The sequence below is a fragment of the Camelus bactrianus genome, chromosome 5 (genome assembly GCF_048773025.1).
Source record: "Camelus bactrianus isolate YW-2024 breed Bactrian camel chromosome 5, ASM4877302v1, whole genome shotgun sequence".
Classification (NCBI taxonomy): domain Eukaryota; kingdom Metazoa; phylum Chordata; class Mammalia; order Artiodactyla; family Camelidae; genus Camelus; species Camelus bactrianus.
In genome coordinates, this window is record NC_133543.1 from 87,934,269 (window position 1) to 87,950,197 (window position 15,929).

General features: G+C 52.8%; 1 protein-coding gene across 10 annotated transcripts in view; it reads right to left on the reverse strand.

Moving 5' to 3' along the window:
- The window catches only part of TNS1 (tensin 1), a 194,043-nt gene that overhangs the window by 132,275 nt on the left and 45,839 nt on the right, over positions 1 to 15,929 (reverse strand). The gene's annotated exons all lie outside the window — the stretch shown is intronic.

Sequence of the window (15,929 nt, forward strand, 5' to 3'; positions counted from 1 at the left end):
AGGAGAGCGCAGAGAGCAACTCTGACCCTATTCGGTCTCCAGAGCCAAGCTTCCCACCACCCAGCCCTTCGAGATTGAAAGGCCCTTCACTTTGACATGTGGGAGGTCCTGGGCCAATGACCTGCATCTTTGAGACTCAGTTTCCCCTGCTGGCCAATGATTTTGGATCCAAAGGTCTTCAAGACCTTTTCAGTTCTGATGATCACTAATTTTATGAATCCAGCCAAACCTTTCCCCAGGCTTCAATTTTCCAAAGAGTAAAGTGACAGGGGAGCCCAGGAGGAACAGATTTGGGAGCCCAGGAAAGATTTGGGAGCATCTGGGGCCATGTGACTGGGATGGTCAGCACATTAGAGGGCTGCTCCCCACCCCCTATCATCAGTGATAGGGAAGCCCAGGCGAATGGAGGGGGTGGAGAGGGGCACCTTCTCAGGACCTTATGTGGGGAGGGCGGAATAGAGGCATCACTGCATCCACCCGCTGCCTCCAGAGCAAGATGGCCTCATCCCTGCCCAGGTGGGAAGAGTCTGGCCTCCCAGAGTCCCAAGCTCCAGCGTCTCAGAACCTACCAGCCTTGACAGCGGCCTCAATCTGTGACATGAGTTCAATCAATCTCTGGCACTGCCCAGAGATGGGAAAGACCTGGCCCCACAGAACATGCCTCTGAGACTGCATAGGGAAACCTGGCCCAGGCCTCCTCAGGCCCCTGTCCAGCCTTCGCTGGCCCCAACTCTCCAGATAGCCTTCTCCTGCCCAACCCGCACACCCTCTGCAGACCAGGAGCAGCTCAGGGCCTTGCGCCAGCCACAGTCAGGGGAGGGAAGTGGAAAGGTTCTAGGCTCTTCTAGAGGTGGAAGGGGGAGTTGACTATAAAAGTGGAACCTCTACCAGGTCACAGAATAGCAGAAGTTCCATCCTCCCCATCACCTGCTTCCAACCTACACCCACCTTCATCCTGCTTGACCTCAAATAGTCCCAGGTCCCCATCGCCTACCATATCCAGTCCAAGCTCTGCAGCAGGACATTTGAGGCCCTCTGTGATGAGGCCCTGTCTTTGAAGCCTCCCTTTTAAATGCTTAATTCTGCACAAAGCTGTACCAAGATAATTATTTGCAGACTTTTATCTTTAAAGCTATATAATTGCAAACCAAAAAACTGACTCTGCTAAGATATGGGGACCATGCGACTGGTACATGGATGTCCCAAGTGCACCCCACCCACGTCAGGTCTGCGGCAGATCCAGGGGGCTCTGAGAGACGCCCTCCTCCAGCCGCTGTCATCCCCCACCCCAACTTCATTCCCTCTACCCCAGCCTTCCCACTCTGGCACCTGGGCACAGAACTGTGAATTCAGCAAGTCTCTAGAAACCACACAGAGGAATTAAGAGGAACTAGAGGATTTCAAAGAAGAGCAGCCTTTTCCTTTATTTCCAAGAGCTGTCCCACAGCTGATCTCACACACTTTCCCCAATCAGTCCCACCATCTCACACACACACACACACACACACACACACACACACACACAGCCAGAACCGGTTCCTCAGAAGCCTACACAGTCCCTTTTCTCTCTCTCCCCTCCCCACTCCTCCCCTAGCCCTAAAAACTCAGGATTCCCAGGGTTTCCCATCTCCCATCCCCCCAACCCCCTCCCCTCTCCCTGAGCCAGCCTATGCCCCTTCCCTCCTCCCTCCCTCACTCCCATCCCCAAGCGCAAGACTGCACATCTGGTTCCAGTTGTGGTTGGTCCATTCAGGGGCAGGCCTGAGGGGGTTCTCATAAAACTGAATAATACCAGTGTTGGAGCCCAGTGTAGCTGGGGGAAGGGAGGGCAGGAGGCTTAAGAGGATGGGAGGGAGAGAAGCCTGCAGCAGGGAGGCAAGGAGAGACACAGAACCCAGAAAGGAGCAGGGCAGTGCCTGGCATCTAATAAGCATTCAATGGATGCTTGTTAAGGGAAGACAGACGCTAGAGAAACGGAGGGCAGAAAAACCAGGAGGAGAGAGTGGGACAAAGACTGAGTCAGAAACAGGGACCCAGAAGGAGGAAGGAGAGGGAGCTGGGGATGATGGGACTGCCCATGAAGCTACAGAGAGGCCATTGAGAAGAGAGGGAAAATGAACCATGCATGTTGGGGCCAGGTGCTGAATCAGGCACTGCCACGAGGAGAGGCGGGGATGCTACAGAAAGGGAGAGAGGGCTACTGAAAGACTGAGAAGAAAGGGCCAAGAGAAAGAAAAGTGCCCAAGATTCAATGCCCAAGAGCATTGAATCCAGGTTTCCTAGAGGGGGCTGGAGGTCCACCCAGAGCTGATCTCATTTGCTCCCTCATTTCATTTTTGTCAATATTTAAACGCCCGCCCTGCACCTAAACTTTCCCTTGTGTTTCTCCGTGCAGATCTCCATTAAAACCTGGGACGTGACTATAGATTCTTCTCCCAGTCTTAGAGATGGGCTCAGAGCAGTTAAGGGACTCCAACATCACAGAGCAGCTGAGGAAAGAGGTAGAATTTGGATCCAGATCTTCCAACTCAAGGCTCAGTCGCCATATGGCACAAGTGGGAATGCCAGGCCCCGGCTCCCCCTCTGGAGGGCATCGTGTCACTCGACCCCCACTCTCGAGAGGCCAGATTCCCAGGCTCTTAACAGGACTGAGGGGAAGCTCCTCTGAACTGACAGTTGACCACAAACACCCAGCAGGGAGGGACTGGCTTCTTAAATCTTCCTAGGACAGGGAGAGGGGTGGTCTCTGGGGGAGGTGCTGGAGCTACCCTCTCCAGCACCCTTGGCCCTCACCCTCTTCCTCCCTCTCCACCAAAGACCCTGAGGGGAGAGGCCCAGGGCCTCAGAATTCTGCTGCGCCAAACACACAGCTGGCTGGGACCCAGGCCCCGGGGGTCACCCTAGACATGTGGTGAATGTCTGTGCATTTGGGTTGCGCCCTTCCCCTTCTGACCACACCACCCTCCTGCAGCTACAGATGAGTTTGGGCTGCCCCCTGGGATGCTTTCATCTCTGGGGCACCCTCTGGGACCTCCTGGCTAGGGCACCCTCCAGAGTTGATTCCAAAAGCCACACCCCACAGATCTGCTGCCCCACAGATCCCTTCTTCCTCCTTTCTTTCCAAAACTGGGCTTCACACCCCAGGTCACTGGTCCTTTCCTTTTCTATTTGTCATCCTTAACACTCAGGCCAGACCAAGGCAGGAGCAGGGGCACCCCCTCCTCACCGCAGTCCCCTATTTGCATCTCATTTACATGCATTCCCAGCATCTCTCAAAGTGCAGCAATGCCTCAGGCCCTTTGCCACACACTCCCCCAGGGAGGGAAAAGCACTAGGTCTTCCACATTCCAGCTTCCTACTCTCAGATTTGCACTGTAGTCTAAGGGTGGAGGATCAGAGGGCAGGGAAAGCAAGAAAAAAGCGGCTTGCCAATAGCTTGTCCCCAAGACACATGCTAGCAGCCTCTCCCCTCCTGGAGACCGTCTCAGTTTCCACCCAGGAGAGGCACTGGGATTCAGCACCAAGAGCCTCAGACTGGGAGTCAGGACCTCAAGTTCCAGCCCTGCTCAGCCACTGATGTCTTGGTGACCCAAGGTCACTCTCAGGCCCTCTTGGCTTTCATCTTCTCATCTGATAACCTCTCAGGTCCCTTAGAAGATTCCTCGGACACGTTTCCAAGCAGATGATGGTCCTTGGCAGAGAGTCACTGATGGTGCCAGTTGACTACACACGAATCCCTGTCTCCCCGAGCAACACAATTTTGAAGCTGGAAGGACCCTGAGATTTAGTTGCCTCCAGGACAGGATTCCCCTTAAGCCTATCTCAGTGATAATCACTGGCTCTGCCTGGATTCTTTCAGAGAGCCCACACCCCCACCGCCTCACATACCCACATCCACCACCCTAACCCATTATTATAAGGTTCCGAGACTGGACGGTCGGGGAATCCCCAAACCCAGATTATCTGGGTTTCAGGAAGGTGTTGGCAGGATCCAGGCTGAAATGCCTAGAGCCAAGAGAGAAAGCCGAGTGGATTCCTAGCCAGCAAGCCAAGGGATGTTGATTAATAGATCAATGTCAACTTTCTCACTTGCCAAAGGGCTCTGTCCTCTGCCCTGGCTTGTCCAACATACTTATCAGTAACTTAGGTGAAGACTTACAATGGAGGTTTACCAAGTACACGAAGAAAACAAAAAGTAGAAGGAAAAGCTAAGATGCCAAACTGAATCGAAGTGTAAAACTGACTTTACAAAAAAGCCAAAATTAGCAAGGGAACATTTCCCATGGGGTAGAGTCCTGAATTAAGGTTCAAAAGTTTAAAAAAAAAAAAAACTGAGTTAATCTTGGGAAAGGTCTAAGATTTGGTGAAAACAGAAATTCAGTGCAGCTGACAGCAGGCTATGGTTGCCCCTAAAAGGCATGCGCACTTTTGATTGCATTAATAGAGGTATAGAATCCAAACCAAAGTAGGTAAGGGTTCCACTCTACTCCACACTGCTCAGACACCATCAGAAATGTCAAGTCCTCGTCTATACTCTGTAAATCAAAGAGCATCCCGGGGGGGACAACAGTACATATTCAATAAATATTTGTTGAATAAAAGCACAGGAGGGTTAAAGAAATAGGGTCCAATTTTTATTTCAGATGATGCAGAAAGGATACAACATGGATCATCAAATACTGGAAAACCTCTCTCGGGAAGGTAAGCCAGGGCAAACGTCACGGCCCATATGCACTCCTTTTTCTTTCTGCCCCTTTTTCTGTGAATTCCTTGAAGCCTGGGACCATTTTCCATTCGCCTCTGAATGTCCAAGAAGCAGGAACAGCCAGGGGCTGATCAGCTGCTAAGGACAGAGCAGCATCCTGACAAGGCCAGGTCAGCCGATAGGCTGCTGGCCCCAGCATGAGAGCGGCCCTTTAGCTGAGCCGGCCAGGCTGGGAGAGGCAAGGAGCCAGGCTGGTGGCTGAACTTACACGTGCTGTCCCAGGCTGGCTCAAGTACTGGTCCACTGACCTCCCACCTCTACAACTACCCCCTTGCCACTGCCCAGTCGACCTTTGGGGACTGGCCCTAGCCAGCCACGCTTGCCCCAAATCTGGAGCTGCCCACTGGCTCAGGTCCCACCAAACCTTGGGTTCTGCTCCCTCCTCTCTCTCATCACTGGCATGGCCTTCGTCCACCTCCTCACCCTTCTGTGCATCGACTTCCCTTCCCTGTACCCCCTTAAGTTACCCATCATCTCACCATTCCTCCTCCTTAACATCTTCTCCTTAACATATCCTCGTCCCTCCAGTGTTCTTCTTATGACTATCTCTCCTTGCCCTGGTTTCCATGGCAACAGGCTGTTGAAACTTTCACCCTTGTCCCACTCTCACTCTCTCCCCATTTTTTTTTTTTTAATTATAAAGCATTTTCAGGGTTGGACAGAGCTGGAGACTTCCCTCCTGAGGACTTAGGTTCCATCCCTAGAGATAATAATAATCACTTTGCTCCACCTTGAAGTGAGGTGCTATCCCTCCCAGGGTATGAGAATCAGAGAAATCTAGCCCCGCCCTGCTGGAGTTCAGGAGTGGAGGGAAGAGAGTCCAGGCTTTGGAGAGGCACAGACTGCGCCCGAAGCCTGGCCACCCACCCACTGGCGGTGTGACCTCAAGCAAGTCACTTAACCGCTTTGAGTGCCAAGTGCAGAGTCTGTCCAGGGCAGCCCTTGGTACGGTTATGCTCCCCCCACATCCTCCTTCAAAGAAGCCATCACCGCGCCCACTTGAATCACAATTCATCTCTTCTTCCGATATATCATTTTGGTGTTGTTTAATAAATGCTCAAATTTATAGAATGCTTTCCATGTTCTTAGAGCTTTGTGGATATTAACTCACTTGAATCCTCTGAACAACCCTATGGATATTGACCATTATTGATCCTATTTTATAGATGAGGAAACTGACATTCAGAGACATCGACTAAAAGATTGTGACTCTTCTAGCTGAAGCAGCAGCATCAAGTCGGCAGGGACCTGGCAAGTTGACCTCCCACACAGCACGGGGCTCTCCGTGTGCCTGGCGTGCCACCAGCCTCTGCCTGCTCACCCCCCACCCTGAGCTCCCCCCACAGCCAAAGCAGCTCCCACCACTGGCTGCAGCCTACTTCCTGAGGCCCCGGGTCCAGCCTCAGGGAACAAATGACTTCCAAGCTTTATTCAAAAATCATACATACGCAGACACACAGTCACTCACCATCTCCCAGAGTAGTCGCTTCACAGGCTGGACATTCCTGGTCCTCCACAGTTTCTGGATCTTTCCACTTTCTAGGTGCTCAGTTGTTTCTCTGGTTCTGGTCCCTGACCAGGCAGCCCTCATCCCTTCATTTGTTCATTCACTCACCCATTCATTCAGCAAATGCTTTGTGAGTGCTGCCTTGGGTCAGGCCCTGTGCCCCAAAGCCCCTGTCAAAGCCAGGTACAGGGTCTGGAGGATGAGGAAACACTGAGCAAACCAAAGCACAGACATGTGACATGCAGAGTGCTGAGCAACATGAAGGGGAAGCACAGAATGGTGGTGGGAGGGACCACCGACAGCCAGTGCGCCCTCCACACGTGCCAGGCCCCGTCCACGCACAAGCTCATTCACTCCGCACCACGGCCCTGGGAGTGAGTGAGTGTTATTCTAACCTGCTTTGCACAGTTGTAGCAGCTCAGACACAAGAGGCGAAGTCACTTGCCCAAAGTCAATAAGAAGAAGACAGCAAAGAAGCAGTGGCAATGGGATCAAAGCCCAGTTTGTACTCCTAACTGTGACGCCATCTTATCTCTAGAGGCTCAGAGAAGGTTCCTTAGGATCAGTTCCCAAACTCATAACCCCCCACACGCACGTGCCAGCAGCAGCCTGATAGTGCAGAAGGCAGTGGGCCAGCCCCGGCATGACACAGACCCCACGCTCTGCTTCTGTCCGCATACCCTAGTATGGCGCTGGCTTCACGAAGATGGTGGTCACCCTACTCCAGACCCTCTGCTTTTCTTCCACTTGAAGTCACCTTCAGACCTTTGACCTATACCCTGGTTGGCTTCAAGGGGGCTGGAGGGACTGTCCAAAAGGATGTGAATGGATCCAGTGTCCAGTCACTCCCAGCAGAGTTTGGGTGAGAAATGACTCCTGGTCTCACCGATAGAACCTGGACGGGAGCAGGAAGGGCTACAAAGCCTGGTTAACAATCACCGCAGCATCTTTCCAAGGCCACCCCATGGGGCTTACAAAATGTTGGTGAGAATTTAGAGTTGACCATCCTTATAGTGACATGGGTACAAGTAGGGAACCCCAATGTCACCACAGGGAGGAACTCAATGGAATCAACCCAGAACCAGGTGTCCAGCTCCCAACCCAATGCTCAGCCTAGCCGCCAGGAGAGCCAGTGCTGGGCTCACTGGGCAGGGACAGAAGCAAGAGGCTGTCCACATAACCGTGAAAAGGGAAAGAGCAGGGAGAAGGGAAAGGGCTCACAGGGCCTGGATGCTTAGGCTCCAGATATAGCACGGCCCTGGCCCCACAAGATGACCAGACAGAGGCTGGGGTGGGAAAGATGAGCAGGGCGAGAAGCAACAGCTGGAGCCCCTCCCTCTGGGTGTTCCTCCCCAGGGACCCCACGGTGACTGTTTTCCTAGGAACATTGTGTTCAGGCTGTGAGTCTTGGCTCAAGCACCCTACCCTGGCAGACCTCCAGCTGCCTGTTTAATAATGTACAGCCAATCGGCCATTAACAGCAGATTCCACAAAAAAAAAAAAAAAAAAAAAGTTTGGTGGTTGTTTTTGTTGTTGTTGGTTTTTTTTTTCTTCTTCCGGGTAGTTGGTGGTGGTTGTGAAAAACAAGTCTTCTCTGGCCGATGTCCAGGGCAATCACAGCCTGCCCAGGCTCGGGGATCCTGGCAGATTCCACCTGCCTCTGCCCACCCCCACCCCACCACACAGAGGCGCCAAAGTGCCCGCTCCCACCCCCACATGCCTGGCGACACCCTGGGCCTGCTACCCTGGTGGAGGAGGTGGGGCAGTCGTCCTGGCACCTGGGAGTTCAAGGGAGGCCTAGGCGGGCCAAGGGAGAGGATGTGGGATGTGCTGGTGGGGGTAGAGGCGGGCAGGTGGGGGCCCAGTTCTAAATGGGCCTGGCGCTTCCTAGGAATTTCACTCCTGTCTGGCCAAAGACGGAGCAGAAGGTGAGGCCAGGGTAGCCCAACCAGGTGTGAGGACCTCAGTCCGGAGCTGGCTATTCAGGCAGGACAAGGAGAGGAAGTGAGGATCTTGGGGCCTGCCCCCAATCCTCTCCATCTGAGAGTCAGGATTTGCAGTAAGATCCTGGGAGCTCAAAATCAAAGACTCATAGGAGGGCAGTTAGGGCAGAGAGTGGAAGCCTCAGTCCTGTAAGAAGCTGCATGGTGAACAGATGCGCCCTGGGCTGTCGGCAGAAGCTGGCCTGGGTGAGAAAGCCAGCTAGACTCTCCCTCCTCTCCATCCCGGCAACAGACTGCCAACCCAGAAATGTGAGCAAGGCAGAAAGAGCTTCAATAGCCTTTCTTGGTAGAAAAAGCTACCAAGAGCCAAGGGGCACCGACCTTATGGCTCTGCCGTGCTTCCTGGTGACCCTGGACCAGTCTTGTGCCCTCTCTAGGCCTCCGTCTCATTGTCATGCCATGAGCGGAATGAGCTGGGGGTCTCCCACCCTGCCTGAAGGTCTCAGCCAGAGAGGGACTGCAAAGGCCAGATGCAGGGCAGACAGAGGGGTCCACGGTCATGATGATGATGGCGATACGTTATCATTTATCAGGCTCTGAGTATGTTCCAGGCACTGTGTTTTTTTGTCTCCCAGTAACTCTTCTAGGCAGGTACTATTATTATCACCATCATACAGATGAGGAAACTGAGGCTTGGATAGGTTAAGTCACTTACCCAAAGTCACAAGGCTAGTGACTGATGGAGGCAGGACTTGGACTCAGGCCAGTTGACCTCAGGGCTCTTTACCATGCTGCCTTGGAGAGTCCAGTCAAGGGGAGTGGCCCAGACGCCTAGTCTGGAGAATCCCAGCAGCCCCTTCTGCCTACCCTGCACACCTGCCTGCTGTCCCCTCCTCCCCACCCAGCCTCCCAGCCTCTCACCACGTCCAGGTGGTGTCATCAGCCTCCCCTCCTTTACTTCCCTCCTGCTCCCTAGGCCTCCTCGGGGCTTCCTGCTTCCCCCAGGCACAGGTACACACAGACACAGACACACAATCGTGCACACTCACACTTACTCATACACGCACACGCTCATGCATGCATGCGTGCACAGGTACCTACACACTGCACACAAGCATATGCACTTAAATCCACGTGTACACACAGGCATGAAAATGAGTACAGATACACAAGCACACTCTTTGCACACACATGCCAGTGCTTAAAGGCCCCCAAAGAACCATACTGACATGCAAACTTGCACCCACACAGGCACATGCCCCACCCACGTACACGTGGATCCATGTAGATGCACACAAACACATACATACAGGCACACACATACATACAGGCACACACATGAGCTCCAGCCACAGGAGGTTCAGTGCAGGCACCCGAGGGCTGTCTGGGCAGGCAGAGCTGGACAGGTGTCTGCCATGCCACCCGGGTGGTTATTCCAAAGGCGAGAAGGCTGCCGGCTAATAATACCACAGCACATTCTTGGCCAGAGATAAGCAGCCCCAAGCATCCTCGGCACGTTCCGGCCTCGGTGTCTCACTCTTTTGGATTCCACCCACCCGCAGCGCCGTCCTGGAGGTGCCCCAGAAGCCGGCGCCACCAACACAGACGCCTTGGCCAGGGGCCTGGCAGTCTCCCATCTCCAGGGACCCCTCAGAGACACCCACCCACACAAGCAAGAGAGGAGGGCTGTGTTCATCCTGAGAAGTGGACTAAACTACAGGTTGTCCTCCCTGCATTCCAGGCCCCCCAAGCTAGGCAAACACGCCCCGCACCACCTCCATCTGAGCGCACCTCGGACAGGCAGAGCCTGAGGCAATGGGGAAGCTACGGGAGCCCCCCGCCAACACCACAGGGTGTTTGGGCGCCTCATCTGGCCCCATTCTCTCCACAACTCAGTGACATCACTGCTGCTCCTCTTCCATAGATGAGGGGACTGAGGCTCACTGAGACCCCATGGCTAGGGAGGAAAACCCAAAATTTGAACCAAGGTCTTCCATCGCCTAAGCCAGGACCTCAAACAACCCTCCTTCATGGCTGACCCTTAAATCACATATTTTCAGTGCCACTGGATAGATCAGGGACATCTCAGGGATCGTCTTTCTCAGGGAAAAGCCTTGTGTTCATTACAGGCTCAGAAACGGGGACTCTCAGTAACACACATGAAGGCAATACCCCTACAAAGTTGTCAGGCATTAGGAGGAGTTCTGGGGCATCTGTAGCTGCCTTTGGGCAGGAGGGGTATCCTTGGGACAGAGGACGGGAGGACATGAGCCCTCCTTTCCCCTAAGTCACAGAGCACTTTGGAGGAAACTTGGGAGAGAAAGAGGCCCCCCAATCATGGAGTCAAGAGGGAGAGGTCTTTGGATTTTAGGGCTGAGGGGTTAAGGACAAAGGGTTGAGGGGATCAGGATGAAGGGCTGGGACTTGGGGAACAAGGTAGGACCCTGAGGATGACACATGTATACAGAGTCCTGAAAGGCACAGCAGAAGGGAGTGACATGGACACAGAGAAAAGTCAGACAGGAAAGAGAACAAAGATGTAAAGATGTGGAGGTGGAACCTGAGATACCGGAAGGGAAGAGACAGCAGAGAGAGAATACACGGGGCGAGGGGCTGGAAAGTTCTGTTGGACCTTGGTGGTGCCGGGCAGCCCTCACTCACATTCAGAGGCTGCAGCTCTAAAGTCTGGGTGCCCACACATGCACGTGCATGCATATGCACACACCTAAGCCTCAAACATCCCTCTTGGTGACTCGGTCAACGCGGTCAAGCACTGTTCTGGGCATTTCTCAAATGAGAACATTGAGACCCAGGGAACAGCTGCAGCCTCTTCAAAGATGCCGAGGATCTCGAGGAGAAATCTGGGAAGAGGGCCCACTTAAGTACCCCCATCCTCTCAACTTCCCAGGAGACAAAGGACTGAGGCGTGAGACCTCGGGAGCAGAGGCAGGAGAGGAAGAACACAAGGCCCGGGGACTCGGGGCATGACTTTCCCAGCCCCAGGGAGTTGGGATCAGAGTAGCAGAGCAGCGTCCCAAGCTTGCAACCAGGCTCAGAGAGGGCAGGACCTTGGCTGGCAATGAAAGCAAGAGTGCAGGGGCCCCAGGCAGGGAGGGCCCTGGAGGGGAGCGCGACTAAAAGCAGGGGTGTGTTCCCACGAGGCCTTGGCCAGCCCTAGGCCAACCGTCCAGTAAGGCTTCCCAGAGCCTCATGACCCCACAACCAGCCCCTTCGGCCCTGTCCACTGGCCCCCACTCCCAGCAAACCAGGCAGCCTTACATGGGCATCTCAGGGACATAGTATTCATCAGATGAGGCATCGAGGGAGATGGGCACAGGAGCTCCCCGCCACCGTGCCCAACTTCACCCAAGAAGTACCCACTGCCTCTCCTTCCAGAGCACCTCCTTCCTGGGGACAAGGCAGTGGGCTGGCCAGGCCAAGGCTGGGGAGGGGACGCTGGAAATGTGAGGGATATTGGGCTCCTGATTTCACATCCAACTGGACAGAGACATTGGTTAGGAGCCTGGAGGGAAACTGTGCTGGAGAAAAAGGATGGATGAGAGAGGAGACAGGTGAAAACTGGAATAAGGACCCGTCAGAAAAAGTGATCATGTATGATCCATTGATTGGTGAAGAGGCAGAGGCAATGATACATGCAGACACAGGATTATTACAGAAACAGAGAGACTACAGCACAGTTTCCAAGTCCATCTGCCTCACTCAAACTAACTGGAACAAGACATTTTTGAGATAATCAGGGAAAACTGAACACAGACTAGGTATTAGCGGCTCCTAAGAAAATGTTACTAATTATGTTGACTGTGATAATGGTATTACGGTAATGTTAAAATTAAAAGCCCTTATCTGTTAAGGATACGTACTGAAGTATTTACAGTGAAATGATATAACGTCTGGGATTTGCTTTAAAAACACTCCAGCCAAAAAAAAAAAAAAAGTGACAGGGGACTGATGAATCAAAAACAGCAAAATATTGATAGCTTTTGAAGCAGGAGTATGGGTACAAAGGAGTACTATTCTTTGTATACTATTCTTCTTGCTTCTGTATATGTTTCAAATCTCTGGTAATTAAGAATTGACAAAAAAAAAATCTATAAGAGAGAGAAGTTCATCTGACCACTGTTTCCTAAAGTATGACATTCAAGATGATTTTCATTGGAAACGTGGCTCAACAATTTAATTTTTTTTGTATTTAGCAAGAGATTAAAAATACATAATCTTGGATTAAACCCATAAATTCTATCACCTAGAACAAGTAAAAGGTTAAAAAAAAAAAAAGCAAGTCATTTTTTTTAAATGAAGTAATAGTGCAAGGTGATGATGACTGATGTGGTAAATGGGAAAGGAGAACGAGCCTGACAGTGGTTGGGAAAGCAGCAAGATCACCCACACCGCCCCCTGCGTGGGAAGCCGATACACAGCCCCACAGTGGGAGTCATTCACCCCCTACCCGGGCTCTCGTCTGCAACCTGAGCACGCAGGTACGTGGCTACACCGGACATGGCGGTCCCAGAGGTTGGACCCGGCGGCTGGTGCTGCACAGCTGGGATGGAGAGCGATGATGCTGCTGGGTGACGGAGGGTGCAATGCTGCGATTTATCAAGGGCAGCTCGGGCCTGGCTCTGCTCTTCCAGTATCTCCAGTCCCCAGAACTGTCCTTCGAGGTAGACGATATCATGCCCACTTAGAGATGGGGAAACTGTGATTCAGAGAGATTATGGGACTTTCTCAAGGCCCCAGGGCCAGTGGGTGGCAGAGTCAGGATTCGAGCCTACATCTCCCTGACACCCAAGCCTGCTTGCTGAACTTTGAAGGCAGGCAGGTAGTACACTGGAGAGGGCTGCCTGCTTGCCCAGATCTGAATGTATGCCTCTAGAAACCAGGGAAGGAAAGAGGAGGGACATTAACTTTCCTCCATAAAGCTCTCAACACCCAGGAGATGCCCACCCATCTCTTCTGGCAGCTGAGATGCCCCAGGAGGCTCCAGGCCCCCAAGCAAGTCTGGCCTCCCATGCTTGCATCTCCTCTCAGGACCAGTTCCTGTGTCCTGGGTTGAGCCTAATGCTGCTGGTGGGCTGTTGGGGGGGTGGGGGGCGGGGGCTGTGTGAGGTGGTGCAAGCAGCTTGACCTCTCTGAGCCTCAGTTCCCCTCTCTTCACCACCTTCCCCTCCCTGTCCAGGCTAAAACTGGAACAATCATAATAGCAACCTCCCCATGGCACTGTCTTGAGAATTCATTGACACTATCCATGTAATGTGCCTCACTGCTTAATAAATGGTAACCACCATTATTATTATTATCATCTATCCTGTCCGAGGCCCACAGCTGGGGCCTTTGGCACTGAAGGCTCTGATGAGGGAAGAAGAAGGAAGTGGCAGGGTGGGCAGCAGCCCTCAGGACAAAGGAGGGGTGAGTGGCAGCAGCTCAACCTCATCTTCTCCAGGAATGCAGGACCCGCGGCTGGGAGGGTGGGGGGCAAGGGGATGCCTCGCCGCTGAGGTCAGGCCCTATTCGGAGCTGGCAGCAAGTTTATCATCCTCCCTGGTGAGGGTGAGGGGAGGAGGGAAAGGGGGGAGCAAGGGAAGGAGGAGGAGTGGTAGCTGCAGAAGGCAGTGGGAGGACTCCCCATAGGGGAGGAACTCACTCCTGTACCTCGGTCCTGGGAGACCAGTCCCCTCAGTGAGCGGTGGGGCAGAAGGAGTGCCAGCTTTACACAAAGTTGCCCCTACTGATCACCCCAGCCAGAAAGAGGACATGGGCCCCACGAGGTATGCCATCTCCAAAGCTCTTCATAGCAACCCGTGAGCTAGACAGAGGAGGAAACTTAGGCTGGACTGGTCCAGCTCATGGCCCAAGGATGCTCACTGACACCAGTCCCATCTCCTGTCCCACCACCCCAGAGGTGGATACAGGGGTGGCATGAGAACAAATGAGGTTGTAAGGGGCACGGCTGGACTGCACTGTTTTCCCTAAGTCAGCACAAGGCAGCTTGGGACCCCAGGATTCTCCTCGGCTCTTCATCCTGCCCCGCTACAGACACACACAGCATCAGTGCAGGAAGGCCTGGCCCTCACCTGCCAAACACAACCACTTCTGTTCTTGAGATTCCAGCCACGGAGTCCCAGCTGCCCCTTCAGTCCCCTGGGCCCCCTTCCCAGGCTCCCACCAGCACCTCCAAGAACTAACCCAACCCTCTCCAGCTGTGATTTCAACTTGTTTCCTCCTAGGTTGCCCTCCATGAAGAGCAAGAAAATAAGCTGGTGACAATGTCTGGTATCCACTCCTCTTCTGAAGCTAGAACCGCCCTGGGCCTCAGTTTCCCTTATAGAAAGAAGGGGAATAACTGACACTCAGGGAGGTGGAAGGAACGTCAAGGCCCCCTCAGCAGGGGAGATTTGGGGGATATATTTAGGGTTTTCCTCTTGCATGAAGGCCCCTTTCCCCTTCTCTTTCTACATCTCCTTGCCCAACTTTGGGAAAGCCAGGCATCTCACCCCCACCTCCTCAGCAGCCTGAGAACTTTCGGGAACCCTGTCCAGTTAGAGAGCCTTGCTCAGCATCTGTGGGCCCCTTGCAGGTTGGAGTACCAGAAGGTCTCCCTGCATCTCCAATTATTGCCCATCTGACTTCAGGATATTAAACACACAAGCACACATTCATGCGTGTACACACCCGTAGCCACAACTCCTGCCTGGGCTCTGTGGTTAATCCACTTTGGACTCCCTGACTACCCTCTTCCAAAGTGATCAGATCAGAGAGAGGAACAGCTGCTGCTAACAGCACCTCCGCCTCTCCCAGGAAGGAGGGGTACCCCAGGTATGTCCCCAGATAGGTGGCTGCAAGTCCTGGAAGGTACCTGAAGCCAAGCCCTGGGGCAGGGGCTGGGGCCCACTCAGGCTTCCAAGGCAGGCATTTAAAATCCTTCTTCTGAATCCACCCACCCCAGAACAATGATTCTCCCCTTTTACAGATAAAAGGATTTGCCCAAGCTCTCACAGAGGGCAGGAAGCAAAGGTCAAACCTGGAAACTAAAGAGGCCTGAACCAGAACTGCATACTTCCATCCCAAACCAGCCTGAGGGGGCCCCTGTATTCTCCATCCACCCACCCTTGTTGACTTACGGAAAGCTAAATGACCCTCTTGCTTCCTAAACAATGGATGAGTGTGATGGTTAGTTTTCTGTGTCAACTTGACTAGATTAGAGTACCCAGTGATTTCATCAAACACTAATCTAGGTGTGTGTGAAGGTATTTTGTAGATAGGTTTATATCTACAGTCAACTGGCCTTACATAAAAGGAAATTACTCTCAATAATATGGGTGGGCCTCATCCAATCAGATGAAGAGCAAAAACTGAGGCTTCCTGGAGAAGAAATTCTAACTCAAGGCTGCAATATCAACTCCTACCTGAGTTGCCAGCCTGCCAACCCGCCCTACAGATTTCAGACTTGACAGTTCTCACAACTGCGTTAGCCAATTCCTTAAAATAATCCTCTTCATATAAATATCCTGTTGGTTCTGTTCCTTGGAGAACCCTGCCTGCTACAGAGAGCAGATAAGAGAGGTCAAAAACCACGGGTCCTACCAACTTAAAAGACTTCTCAGTGACCAGAGCTGGGTCAATTTGATCCAAGAAAAATAATGATAAAAATAATGATTATAACCTATAAATAAAGTGGATATCCAGGTTCCAAACC